This window comes from Suricata suricatta, chromosome 13 (genome assembly GCF_006229205.1).
Source record: "Suricata suricatta isolate VVHF042 chromosome 13, meerkat_22Aug2017_6uvM2_HiC, whole genome shotgun sequence".
Lineage (NCBI taxonomy): Eukaryota > Metazoa > Chordata > Mammalia > Carnivora > Herpestidae > Suricata > Suricata suricatta.
The window spans coordinates 46,172,994-46,188,352 of NC_043712.1; the positions used below are offsets into that span (position 1 = coordinate 46,172,994).

Below are 15,359 nucleotides of genomic sequence, written 5' to 3' on the forward strand. Positions count from 1 at the left end.
TTTGGCCAAGTAGAAAAGCCAAAGTATAAACTTTGAGACACACCTTGTTCTGTAATCTGTTTTTAGCTGCCACACATACTGAATCAATGTGGAGTCTGGTTTTGTGATCCGGTTACATTTCTCATTCTTTCTCTGTAGTCTTGAAAAAATCCTTTGGTCAATTCCTAGTACTTATTAAGTTTCCACAATGATCTAATTTTTTCCTAATTGTCAAAGGAATACAAAGAATCACAGTTCATGGCCTAACAGAGGTTATAATTCATCTGAGAAGATATTATGAAATAAAAACTCAATAAAAGATTAAACCACATGGTCTCATTTCTAAGATTTAGAATTTGGTTATAGAAAGCCAAGGTTTAGGTATACAGGCATGATCAGAGAAGAATCTACTATAGAAATAAGCTGAGTGCAGGAAAGGAGAATATTCTGAATATAAGACAAAGAGTCAGAAAAGACATCAGAGTGCCTATTGAAAGACAATTTGGACATAGACTTGGAAGTCCTAAATTAAGGAGCTGGACTTGGAAAGAAATGGGTAAATCAATGATGTAACTGACAGCAGAATTTAGAACTTAGAAACAGACTTAATAATGTGATGACAAAAAAAAGAAAAGAAAAATGGCTTCAAATGTTGTAGGCTGGGATATGAGAAAATGTCTCCATGTAACAGAGGCAAAAGCAGAGAAACTGTAAAAGAAATGGGAACGTGTAGGGATGATTATTTTCAGTTTGGGACTGATTATATTTGAGAAGCTGCGGGAGTAACTGCTGGCTTATTGTGAATATAGCTATAAAATAAAGAATAGCAGGAAGATGATGGTCAAGACCTGGGAAAATATTTAAATACTACAAATGTAATGATAATTAAAGACATAAGATAGGAGCGCCTGGGCAGCTAAATTGGTTAAGCAGTTGACTCTCGATTTTAGGTCATGATCTAATGGTTGTGAGTTCAAGAGCCTGCTTGGTATTCTCTGTCTCCCACTCTTTCTGCTCCTACCCCTGTCATTCTCCATATCTCTCAAAAATAAATACATAAACATTTAAGAAATAATGAAGACATAAGATAGGCTTTGTCACTTTGCAAAATGATTAATATCATCTTGGGAGAATACACTGGATTGGTAGAGATGTTAAATATGAGAGCAGTCAAAATCCAAGGTAAGAAAATTTCAGCCAGAAAGGAGGAAGATAACCAGAAAAGTACAATTTTACAGAAGCCAAGGAAATGCCACCAGGGTGTTAAAATAGAGCTTTATCAAGATGTTTCTCCTCCTGTAACATCTGCACTCCCCATTCTTGAATCTGAAAACAGAGACTTAAAATAACTTTATATAGCTTGAGTTTAGGTTTCAAAATTCACTGATAGTGTTTCTGTACTATTGTCTGCAAACTTGATTAATCCGAGGTCTCCGCTACATGGACAAATTTTATTTGTTATTTGTAGAACATGGAAAATAATACAGTCCTTTGAAAAAGTCACAGCAGGCAAGGTAGCTGGAAGATATTAGGCACTCAATAAATGGTAGTAGTACTTGTTTCTGCTTTTATTTGAACAAAAAAGAGAGCTTACAGGGATGATTATCCTACAAAGAGGTACAAATCAAGTCTCCCTTGGCCTGATAGATCTCCTATACCTAAATTTAGGGTGGTTGATCAACAAATATGTTATCTACCCAAAACAATTCCCAGTGCAACTTTAAAGGACATTGATAGGCCATTGAATACACAGAATTCTACAATACGATCTCATATTTACCTCTTATCATCCAAATGTAGAATCGGTTGCAATTCCCTTCACTATGTGTATACCTTCACATGTCCTCTTCATTGTTTAAGATTAATCTTGAAGGTTTAAGAGAATATTTTCTAGCCAACGTAGAAGTTTCAATTATTTTGTCCATGTGATCTTCTCACCCACCTTAATACTACTTGCCCTCTACTTTGGTATTGCATAGTATAGAGAACAATTTCAGCCCTAATTTTATGCTTAAATTTGTAACAGACATATTATGTGTATATGTATATATGGGTGTATGTATGTTTCATAGAACAGCAGTACATTCCCATAAGCTTTATTTTCCATAAAAATGATGAATTTATAAAAAGATGTTGTGGAAATATGGAGACTATCTTCTGTCAAGTACAAATTTCCCCCAAACTCCTTCATCACATAGTTACTGGGGTACCTGGGTAGCTCAGTTGGTTAAGTGTCCAACTCTTGATTTCAGCTCAGGTCATGATATCACAGTCATGGGATCAAGCCCTGCATCAAGCACAACGCTGACAGTGCAGAACCTGCTTGGGATTTTCTCTTTCTCCCCCTCTCTGCCCCTCCCCTACTCATAAGTGTGCTCTCTTTCTCTCACTTCCTCTCTCTCTCAAAATAAATAAACTTTTTAAAAAGTATAAATTTCCCCCAAACTCTTCTATATCAAAAAGTTACTTCGACTAAGCAAATAATTATTTGCTGTGTCACAGAACTATTTCGAGAAGTGCATTCATGCAGGTGTATAAAAGTCACACAGTATTTCAGAACTGCTTTAGTCTAAATTTTGTTTGTTTATGCAATGTGCCTATGTTTATGGTCAAACTTGACTATTCAAGCTTTTCTCCTTTGAGTAAGTGTTGAATTTCAAAACTGCTCCTTTTTGCACCAATGATATTCTTCTGACTAGTTTAAGTTATAAAAACAAGGATGCCTTTGCACATGACAATAAATGATTTAACTTAGCTAGTAATTACTAATTAGCCAATTAAAAGAATAAAATTTAAGAAGACCATTTAGCATTAAAGTCAGTAACACTACATAAATAATTTTCAATTATCCTGGGATTCTTTTTATTTCCCAAAAAATAAATTTCAAAATTTTGTGTATGTTTTCTTTGACACTTAAGTTCAAGATAAATAGATATAGCTTGAAAGCAATTACAACCAAGCAGAAACATCAACTCTTGAATACATATAGTAGACGCTCATATACACAACAAATACCAGGTGCTCAAAAAAATTGTTGAGAAAAGTTAAAGAAAGAAGATTGCTTTTTTAATTAACTTTCTAATGTTTATTTACTTTTCAGAGAGAGAGGGGTAGACAAAAACGCGAGTGGGGAGGGTGGGGGAGCAGCAAGAGGGAGACACAGAATCTGAAGAGGGCTCCAGGCTCTCAGCAGGCACAGAGCCCAATGTGAGGTTTGAATTTTCAGACAGAGAGATCATGACCTGAGCTGAAGTCAGATGCTTAACCAACTAAGCCACTCAGGCACCCTGCTTTTTACATACAGATTAAAGTGTTGAATAATAAGTGATTTCAGAAATGAATCCTTTTGAAAGACTGGTTTAAATTTGTTTTGTTTCCTTCATAAAATGTGCTAGTACCAGAATGTTAAATGAACTGGTTTTATAGCAAAATTCACCTGAGAGACTTCAGAAGAGGATGGAGGATTAGGAGAATCCTAACTCCCTTTGTCCCATGGATACAACCAGAAAACACTCCCATCAACATAACTAACCCAGAGAATGTTACCCGAAGACTGGCAGGACAGAATCTCCATAGCTACATGTAGAGAGGAGGCCACATGGAGGAGGACAGGAAAAGCAGAGATGTGGTCAAGTCATAGACCTGCATGGCTGTTCATGGGAGGAAGGGACCCCAGGGGTGCAGAGAGAGAAGAGAAAAAACTCTCACATCACACACCCCAGGCATAGACAACCCCACACAACAAAGATTAATCTCCATTGCATTTAGCTTTGAAACCAGAGGAGGCTAATTTTGTGAGTTCTTAAAATCGGTAGGGCTTAACACCTGGAACTTTAAAAATCAGTGGTCTGGGCTCTAGCAGAGCTGGGAGAATGAAGGAAAATGGAGTTCCAACACTTAAAGAGACAGCACAACAAAGAGCCCCTACAGCATAGAAGCAGCAGTTTGAAAAACACAGAAGGGAGATTTGTTTACCAATTTCAGATCCTGTGCTGGAAGGGCAGGGATCTTTGGAAGAGTTCTCCAGGAACAAAGGACCTGGAAGGCACCATTTTCCTCCCCTCCACCCCAGCCTAGCCACACAGATACCTGTGGGAACTAGCACAGCAACAACATTCCATACCTAACTTGCTAATCTCACACCCTGCCCCTGCATTCTCCTGCGGATCTGCCGCCTCCAATACACCCATTGGCAGAGACCTCCAAAGCAGTTCGACAAGACCGGCAGTGTGCAAGAAACCCCAGCAGAGGCCAGCTCCTCTCCAAAGTGACTCCTGCCCTGGAGAGAGGAGGAAGATAATGAAAGATGTCCCAGTCTGACAGCAACCCCAGCAGTGGGCTAGGGTCAGATATCTGATATGACTGCAGACCCTGCCTACCAATAAAAGTTTCCCAAGCAATAGCATGGGGAACGTTTCCTTGCAGTTTAGTGCTATTGCATCTCTGGCAAATACCTACCTGGACTGACACCACTCAAGATAAAGCTGGCCTCATACTGGCCCACTAACAACACAGGGAACAAACTCAGCCCACAACATGCAAAGGGAGCCATTGCAAATGACTGGACTAAAGGCAAAAGTGGCTCATCCACAAGAGTAGAGCACACAAAACATACAGTAGACACCCCTGAAGCACCAGAATCTGGTGAACAGGAGACACTGCATTGCAAAGCACTACATGACCTCTTTTTCATAGCAAAAGACTCTTGACTACCTTCAAGAGCAAAAAGATATAGCTGACTTTCCTAACACACAGAAACAGACACAGAGAGTTAGACAAAACAAGGAGACAAAGGACTAAGTCCCAAATGAAAGAAAGGATAAAATCACAGGAAGAGAGCTAAATGAAAAGGCAATGAGTAAAATGCCTGGTAGAGAATTTAAAGTAATACTCAAAGATATTCACTGGACCTGAGAAAAGACTGGAGGACCTCAGTGAGGCCCTTAACAGAGACAAAACATTAAAAAGGCCCAATCAACACAGAGAGGAAGAATTCAATATATGAAATGAAAAATTTGCAAGATGGAATAAATAGTAGACTAGAGGAAGCAGAAGAACAGATCAGTGACCTGGAAGACAAAGTAATGGAAGCAATGGAGCTGAACAAGAGAGAGGGAAAACAATAATAAAAAATGATAATAAACATAGGGAACTCAACTATATCATCAAGCATAATAACATTTGCATTATGGGAATCCTAGAAGGAAAAGGGAGAGGAAAGGGGGCATTAATTTTATTTGAAGAAATAATAGCTGAAAACTTCCTGACTCTAGAAAGGGAAACAGAAATCCAGGTCCAGGAGGCAGAGAGCCCCCAAGAAAATCAACCCAAGAAGGTCCAAACCAAGCATCATAGTAATTAAAATGGCAAAAAGTAATGATAAAGAGAGAATTTTAAAAGCAGCAAGAAAAAAGGAAATGGTTACATTCAAGGGAAACCCCAGAAGTCTATCAGCAGATAGATTTTTCAGCAGAAACCACAGGCCAGAAAAGAGTGGCATAATATAATCAAAGTGCTGAAAGAAAATAATCTACAGGAATACTCATTAAGCCCATCATTCAGAATAGGACAGATAAAGTTTCCCAGACAAACAGGAGTAAAAGGAATTCATGACACTAAACCAGCCCACAAGAAATGCTAAAGGGGATTCTTTGAGTAGAAAGGAAAGACCATAAGTAGGAATAAGAAAAGTATGAAGTGCAGAAGTAGTAATATTGAGTGTATCTATAAAAAATTAGTCAGGGGATTCTCAAAATAAAAGGATTGGAAGAGTAAAGAATGGATTCAAACTTAAGTGACTATCAAGTTAATAGGACTGCTATATACATAAGATATTGTATATATTGTACATAAGATATGGTAACCACAAATCAAAAACCAGTAATTGATATTCAAAAAATAAAGAGAAAGGAACCCAAGTATACCACTAAAGAAAGCCAGCAAACCATGAGAGAAGAGAGAAGAAAGGAATAAAGAAAAACTACAAAAACAATCATAAAACAAGTAACAAAATGGCAGTAAATACTTACCTATCAATAATTACTTTTAATATAAAGGAACTAAATGTTCCAATCAAAAGACATAGGGTGACAGGTGAATGGATAAAAAAGCAAGATTCATTTCAGACCTAATGGTAAAAGGAGTGGACAAGCATTTATCCTGCATATAGGAATGAAAAGAAACCTGGGGTAGAAATACTTATATCAGAAAAAATGGATTTTAAAACAAAGACTAAAACAAGAGACCAAGAACAACACCATATTCATACAGGAAACAATCCAACAAGAAGATATAACAATTGTAAATATTTACACACCCAGAATGGAAGCACCAAATGCATAAAACAGCTCATAACAAGCATAAATGAAGTAATCAGTAGTAATACAATAATAGTAAGGGACGTTAACACAATATTTATATCAATGGGTAGATCATCCAGACAAAAAATCAAAAAGGAAGCAATGCCTTTGAATGACACACTGGTACAGATGGATTTAACAGATACATTCAGAACATTCCATTCAAAAACAGCAGAATGCACTTCCTTTTCAAGTGAACATGGAAAATTCTTCAGAATAGATTACATATTAGGGCACAAAACAAGTCTCAACAAATCTGAAAAGATTACAGTCATACCATACATGTTTTCCTGACCACAACACTATGAAACTAGAAGCCAACCACAAGAAAAATATCTGGGAAGACCATAAATATATAGAGGTTAAATGACATGTTATAAACAGTGAATGGGTCAACCAAGAAATCAAAGAGGAAATCAAAAAATACATGGAGAAAAAGGAAAATTAAAACACAATGGGATGCAGCAAAAGCTCTTCTAAGAGAGATATTCATAGCAATACAGACCTACTTCATGAAGCAAGAAAAATCTCAAATAAACAACCTAAACTGACACCTAAAGGAGTTATAAAAAGAACAAACAAAAACAATAAAGGGTTAATATACAAAACATATAAAGAACTTACACAACACCAAAAAACACAAATTATCCAATTTAAAAATTGGCAGAAGATGAACAGACATTTCTCCAAAGAAGATATCCTGATGGCCAACAGACACATGATCAGGGAAATGTAAATCAAAAACCACAATGAGATATCTCCTCATACCTGTCAGAATGGCTAAAATCAAAAACACAAGAAACAAGTATTGAGGAGGATGCAGGGAGAAAAAAGAACACTTGTGCACTGTTGATGAGAATGCAAACTGGTGCAGCTTCTGTGGAAAACAGTACAGGCTTTCTTCATAAAATTAAAAATAGGATTACTCTGTGATCCTGTAATTCCACTACTGAGTAGTTACCCAAAAACTGTGAAAACACTAATTCAGAAAGATATATGCACCACTATGTTTATTCCAGCATTATTCACAATAGCCAAATTATGGAAGCAACCCAAAGTTCATCAGTAGATGAATGGATAAAGAATATGTGATATACATACATATATATATATGAATATTACTCAACCATAAAAAAGAATGATATCTAGAGAGTATAATGCTAAGTGAAATAACTCAGAGAAAGGCAAATATCATATGATTTCATTTATATGTGGAATTTAAGAAACAAAACAAATGACCAAAGATAAAAACTAAGAGAGAGACAGACAGACAAACTAAGAAACAGACTCTTAATTATAGAAAACAAACTGATGGTCACCAGAAGATAGCAGCGTGGGTGAAATAGGTGAAGTGGATTAATGAGTACATTTATCATAATTAGCACTTGTAATATACAGAATCATCAAATGACCACATTACATCTGAAATTAATATAACACTATATGTTAACTATAGTGGAATAAAAATTTGTTAAAAAAGAAAGATAAATCACTTGAGTTATCAACACACATTCCCTGTCCAAAACAGAAGAGATAGGATACAAGTATTGTTATTTAAGGGACTATTTTATTTTAAGGCCAGTTAAAGATAAATCATGTAAAGATAAATTATGATCATCCCCAAGGTTCAATTCCAATGGTTTGCAGATTAAGCTTTTCTTTGTGTTGAAGAGTTGAGTTCAGGTGCACACCTTTCAAAGCTCTGAAGAGAGTCCACTTAAGAAAACCTCAAGACAATGGTCCCTTCCAGGTCTTGACAAGGACTAGAAAATATAAATATGTAAACATGTATGTATTGATTTTGTCAAAACTTCTTAAAATTTAGAAAAGTTCTGATACATGTTTTATTTCAAATGTCTCTTCAACCTCTTTCCTCTCCCATGCACACTCCAAGAAATTACAAAATCCTAGCTTTCTCTAGAAAGGGAGATATTTGTCACAAAAAAATGAAATCCTGGAAAAGTAATAAATTTTTGGAAACAAAGAAATGTTTGTACATAGTTTCATAGTTGATTAATCTTTTGTTTCTCTTCTCACCGGTCTTTTAAAGATATTCTATACTAATATATGGAGCTAGAATTTTTATCTGTGTGTAACAGGTACTTTTTAAAGAAATCAACAACTGTTAAAACCTCCCAAGGATGCTTTGGAAAGTGTATATTGTATTTTTGCAGGTCTTAAAAAATTTAGTTGAATCGCTTTTTTAACCTCTTAATGGCAAAAGAACATTATCAAAGAATGATTGTGCCGGGAATAAAGAGGAAGGATGAATGGGGAAAAGTATCACTAATGATGCAATTGACTGCAAATGTAGAGACTGTGATTATCATAATGGATAAATCCCCACCACCTATAAAATGAGCTCTTCTACCGATAACTATTGGATGCAGGCTTTAAAATTTCCTACCACGTTTGAAATCAGGTACTTGCCATGCAATCTCTCTGCACAGCATTTGATAGATATTCATCCAACATCCTCAGCCAGAGAAGACTGCCTAACCACATGGCACTTGTGTGTTTAGTGAAATTTTTTTTAATTTTTTTAATGTTTATTTATTTTTGAGAGAGGGACAGAGACAGAGCACGAGGATGGGAGGGGCAGAGAGAGACATAGACTCCAAAGCAGGTTCCAGGCCCCGAGCTGTCAGCACAGAGCCTGACCCAGGGCTAGAGCTCAGGGGCCGTGAGATCATGACCTGGGCGGAAGTCAGCCGCTTAACCGACTGGGCCAGGCAGGTGCCCCTAGAGTATGTTTAACCCACCAGAATGGAAACCTTTGGGGAACAACTTTCTCCGTCATATTTTTCCACAAGTTTGTAGATTTCCACAACTTTGTATCACATGGCAATGAAAACCACTCTGTGATTCTTAATCAGCATCTTTAAAAGCCTCGGCCTGGCTTGTGTATTTATAGTCGCAGACATCTTAGAGATACCATAGGCTCAACTGGATAAGCCTTGTCAGGGGACTCAGTTACGTTTGCTATATGCAGAACCACTAAGGATCTGCTAATGCTGTTATCAAATGCAGCCCTATCAGCACTAAACACTTGGCTTGGCATTTTGATAGTAACATTTTAAAGAAAGCGGGCAAAATGGGATTCTTCTTTATATTGTAAATGGATAATACAGAAGTTTCTCTTATTGGTCTAGCAACCAAGGAAACTTGCCGAAGTTTGTAACATAAGAAACAGAAGAGATGGTATCCATGATAAATTGTTACATTGGGAAATGAACACTAAGTAGCTGTTTCTGAATTTGTGCTGTCTGTCCTTTCCATGACTATTTCACAAGTGATACTGACAAGCTTTGCAATATTAATACAGAAAGATTCCCAGCACTACGTTCTATTTAAACTCTAGCTAATTCCCATAAGGAAATTACAAGAAAGCCTTATTCAAAAAGTACAGAATAAAATAGCAAAAATCCATTGCACTGGAGAAGGAACACTATGTGGATATAGTGGTAGAAATGAGACTAAAGGAGTAAGCAAACTGTGGATATCACATTTTTTGCACAACAAACCTGTTGTCATTCACCAGCCTACTTTTCTGCGTTCCTGCTTGGCCTTTGAACTGTGCTGTCTCCCTCATGGTTTTGCTTGCTTCTGGCTATAATTAAGAATTAAGGAAAAGGTGTTTGAGGATTTTTAAATCTTTCTCTCACCAATATGTTAAAAAAGAAAAAAAAGGAAAAACTAGCCATTCATTTGAGAGTTGGAAACTTTTCTGAGAGTGTTTGCAGCTACTGGAACTCTCTGCAGTTTGGTGAGTGAGTGCTCCTATAAGCGCCAGAACAGACAGGGAAGCAAGTCCCGAAGAACTAAGAGGCTTTGTCCAAAACACACGGTGAGCACAAGGCGTCAGCACATTTCCATTCACCTTCTCTCAAATCACAGCTCATACTCCTCCCACACCATCTTCTCCTCTCAAAGGGAGCACGTACACTTGGTGTGGTTTATCTTGCAACCAAACTTTCTAAAGAATTAAAAACCTGCAAAGCCATCCCTGCTTACCTTAGGTAAAGCACCTCCCTCCTAAACCCACTATTCTCAGGCTCAGCTCTCTATTTCTTTCTTGCCACTTACCAGAAAGTATAATCGTTTTCCTGATTGCTTGCCTCTCTGTCACACACTGGACCACAGTCTCCCTGAGGGTAAGGCTCCAAGTGTCTTTCTATTGCACTCACTGCATCTAGCTTTTAGCACAATGACTAGCACAAGAGTAGAGTTATAATCAATAGTTGTTAGATGTAAATAGCTCAATTTCTTCATATTCTACACAGAAGAATCAAGCAGAGTTCTGTAGTTTGTCACTTAAAATCGAATCCTCCCAATGCAAGAATTAGTTGGTAGGAATAAAAATAGCACATTTCAGAACCATAAAGGGCTTTAGAAAACTACTTAGTTTAACCATTTTGCATAATTGATGAAGCACTGAATCCCAGAAGTTACTCAGCTTACCCAAGTCACACACTTAGCCACAGAGCTGGGACTAGAACCTAGTGAGCGTTTAATTTTGTTTACTTGTTCACATGCTCCCTGCATTACTAAAGAAGAGGTCTAGGGAATTTGATAATGTTGAGAAAAGGTAGAAGTTAGTACCCTGAAACAAAGTTCAATAGCAATTCAATTTTTTGTAACTAGAAACATTTGATTCAGTTTCCAAATAATACTAATTTGTACAAGAAAATACAGTACATTGTATATTACTGATGAAACCATGCATTCTGTTCCATAATTTCCAACACTGCATTTCAGGATAACATGTGTTAGCCCCTCCCCCACAAAAGAATCCATCATTTCTGAAATAAAATCATTTGGGAAGGTAGGATACTATATCAAATAGACAGGGACTTTATGCTCAACCTTCTAATTTCTGCATCAACTCATAGAAAATCTTTATCCTCTCCATGGCATACATAAAACAAAAGCAAGTGTTTTCTTACTTACCAACTAAAGAGACCACTTGGGCGCTTACAAATAACATTTGTATCTTGGAATGCAGGCTGTTTATAAATATATACAAGGATTATTAATATTATTTTAAGCCAATACTATCATATAACAAAAAGGGAAAAAATACTCAACCGAAATCATCTGTAATTCACACCACAGCAAGTACTTATTACAGCCCATATGGAGTGAAGATCACCCACTGCTGAAAATTCCATGAGAGTGTGACAAGGTGACACACAGGAGTTAAGTGCTGTGTGCTGGGTGGCAGCTCATTTCATAGGGGTGTAGAACTTGCGATTTGAAAGGGAAGTACAGAAGTTGCCATGCAGACAGGGGTGAAAACTGCAGAATCAAACAAATGTTGCTGATTCAAAGTTGTTCTCCTACAATAACAACCAGCACCAAATGAGTTGCCGTAGCGGAGAGCAAGCTGTGCTCAGAGACTAATTGCTACACTTGTTAGAGTGTGCAAGAAGGTGTTTATTTGTTTTACATGTGTTTGGTGCCAAGACATCCCGGGGATCTGGAGCTGAAGTAGAAACAGAATGACAGTGTTTAGAAAACTAAACACAAAAACAAAAGGGAAAGAGATTTTTTTTTTTTTTTTTTTACGAAAGTGACTTGAACATTAAATGTATGAAAACCTTGAGGCTCTTATCCTGGGTGATTAATTCTTCAGGCTCCTTCAGATCAACCCACAGGAGCCCAAGACGGAATGGAGTGTATTAAGTCTGGGATGCTTTGATGTTGTTACTTTTATTTAGTGGGTGAATTATTCAAAGCAGGGAGGATCAATCTAAGAGCTACCAATAGAAATAAAAGGGAATGAACTCAGAAAAAGGAAGGAAGGAAAGCACAGAATGTGGGTGTTCAAAGAGTTCCACCTGAATGGCAAAATTTAGAATATGCACTCTGGGGAATTTGCCACACTGTATCTTTCAAGTTTCAGAAATCATTACTAGGTTTTAACTGATATTTTTAACAGTATAACGATGGAAATACTTCTACTGAACAATCTTGTTTTTCTTCTCTGATACTTCATAGGCCTCAAGAGTCTTCCTTTGGACAGAAATTTGCTACTCTAAATGTAAGTCACAAACATTTCCAGAGTATGATTAGCAAGTTAATTCCTTTCATCAGTAAACATGGTAAGTATTAAAAATAATTAATTTCACTTAGTATTTTTCTCTTGATATGTAGAGATAGCTGAGCACTAATAAACTCCTCAAGAACGAATGTGATATGTTTACATCTTCCATGGGATTGTGTGTCATGTAGATTATTTGTTATTTAAAGTTAAGAGGCCACCTGCACCCAGAGCTCCAGATTCTGACAGGATTGTTATCTCCCTGCTTTTTTCGTGCTGGTGGATAATGCCTGTGAGTCGCCCATGGATAAAAGTGGAGAGACAGGGGAGCCAGAGGAAATGGGTGCTGCTCCCAGGGCCCCCGGGGGGAAATGAACAGGGATGGAAATGGGGACTGGAGAGAAGGTGTGGCCAAGCCAGGCAAGCTGGAGAGCCAGGACATCTCAGACGAAACAACAACTGGAAAGGAAGACTCACCAATACTTACTCCTGCAGCGAAAGAAATGAAAATAAATATGGAAAAAAAGAGAAGAAGCAAAAAGTAGATGAAGAGATTCAAGAGATGAAGATCTGGTTTCTTCTTTTTCTGAGGAGCAGAGAAACCGTTATAGAAGATATCACCAGTCAGGTCTCCCTAAGGCAGCCATTGAAAGGCGGATCCAGCCCATCTCACGACACCTCCTGTGTCACAGAATGTGGGGATTGCTGTGTCTGGTATTCCCAGGGCTTCCGCTGGGGGAGATGGGAGAAGCAGCACCGGATGTGTGGGACAAGCGGGGAGAAATGCCACCAACTACAACTCAAACATATGAGGGACACTGTTCAGAGGTTAAAGTCAGAGAAGCAAATCCCCAACTCAAAGCACAAAGAGATCATCTTCCACGCCACAAAGCTTAGAAGGGCCTGGTACTAAAGAAAGGACTTGGTTCCAGACTTCTTCCTACTGCATGAATCTTTTGCACTGCTGCTCGAATATCTCAGTCCTCCAAGGATTTCATGATGGTTTTAATCTCTTTCTCAGAACTCTGATAGGAATCACACCTAAAAAACATGGGGCCTGTTTCGTACTTGCCTTGACTAAATATTGGGACCTCTTTGGGCATTTTGAAGTGTTTTACTGTCTCTTGGCTATTTGTAAGAAGAAAGGTACATGGACTTTAAGCATCTTTAAACAGGGAAGCTGCTTTGAGAGAGAAAACCTTTCCCAGAAAGCTTTGATGGTTTCAGAATGAATCATGAAGTTTCTATAACTTAGGTTATTTCTTCCATCTGGTTTTAAGTAGATGAAACAACCAGAAACTTTTGACTTGCTATACTCCATTATGTAGAACATAGTGATGGCAAGTGTCGTGTTAAGGTTTACCCCTGTAAATAATTAAGGTTCTCTTATGGATTTTAGTGAGTGGTCATTAAGCTGTATTACAACTTGGAAAAAAAACTAAATAAATAAAATGGAATTAAGAAATAATATGAATATTCATTATGTATCATATCATTTTGAAACACCTGTTTTACATAAACCATATCATTAAAAAAGTAATTAGATCTTTAAGTTCCCCTTATTAAATCAAAATTTTATGCAATTTTTTTACTTGGTTTGATACTCCTTCTCTCTGTGTATCTCTCGTTCTCTTTCTCCCTCTCTTGGGTATGTGAAAATGTGTAAGACAGGAGGGATTAATAACCTTCATTTTTCATACAAGGACAATAATGCAAATCTATACCCACCACAGATTAAAAACTTAATTTTAATGTCATTTACTTTCTATTTTCCACTGCTTTCTGCCACATACAGTGTGAATGGTTCATTAATGTGTAGTGAAAAACATATGTCAAATTGGGATTCATGCAAATCACCAACCCTACACAAAAAGAAAATTCTGTATCCATAAAAATCTAACAACTTCTCCAAGATTCAATTTATATTTAACTTTGAAACTATATTCACTTTATCTTTGAAACAGTTACCAGGGAGAGGATCTAGTTTTTACTCTAATAAAAGTTAATGTCATGTTTTTAATCTGGTCTTCTGTACACATAAGGGAATAGGTAATACGTTTGCAGAAACAACCTTATGGCAAGGAATGAGACCTTGTCTCTGTTTAATGCAAAATATATCAAGTAAATCAGCCACATATTATTGGCCCAACTATTATACATACCTAGGAGCTCTTCTACCTCACTGAAGTTCCTAAAACAGAAGAGTGCCAGGAAAACCAACAAATGAACTTTCATGTATAGGGATGTGTGGGTGGGCATGTGTGTATGTGTGTGTGACTTACATATGTGTGTACATGATGTTTACCCTGATATGTGTAATTCTAATCCAATGTCACAGAGTTCCCCCTTGCTTTCCATTTTCTCTATTTGTATCTCTATGCTGCCTGCCCCCCCCCCTCGCCCCACAGCAAGCACTCAGCTCTGAAAGCAGGGGTGTCGCTCAGAGAAATGCTTGCCACCATCCCCACTACCAGCTCCAGAGCTCTGACTCAGAGATTTTGCCTGGAGGAAGAACAGACTGTAAAACAGATGGCTGTTGATCTCTTCCCAGAGGAACTGGCTTTATTTGCAACTGAACATGAAGAAGTTTAAACCTGAGGGTGCTCTCAAGAATAATGAAGGTTGTGGTTATGAAAATGAATAAAATAAACCTCATTTAAAATGGAGATGGGAAGCCAGAAGAGGAACCTCTCATGCCATACCACTCCTCATAGCACTTTGTAGAACCAACAGAAAGAGGCTTACTTTATATTCCAAACAGGAAGAAGCCTATACTTTACTACCCAGGAGGAGGAAGAAAGATTTTCTCCTTGCCCAGCAACAGCCCAGCCAATTAGAGACTAGCACAACTCAACCAATGAAATGCCACTACACTTTAAACTCCTAGTTCAAACTCCTAGTTTACTTCAATGGATTTTCCTTTATGGTAGCCTCTCTTAACTCCTCTTTCCTCTATTAAAAGAGCATTCCTCTCCTTG

At 37.5% G+C, this 15,359-nt stretch overlaps 1 pseudogene; it reads left to right on the forward strand.

Moving 5' to 3' along the window:
* The window catches only part of LOC115275920, a 30,481-nt pseudogene extending 15,508 nt beyond the window's left edge, over window positions 1-14,973 (forward strand).
* The last annotated feature ends 386 nt before the right edge of the window (window positions 14,974-15,359 follow it).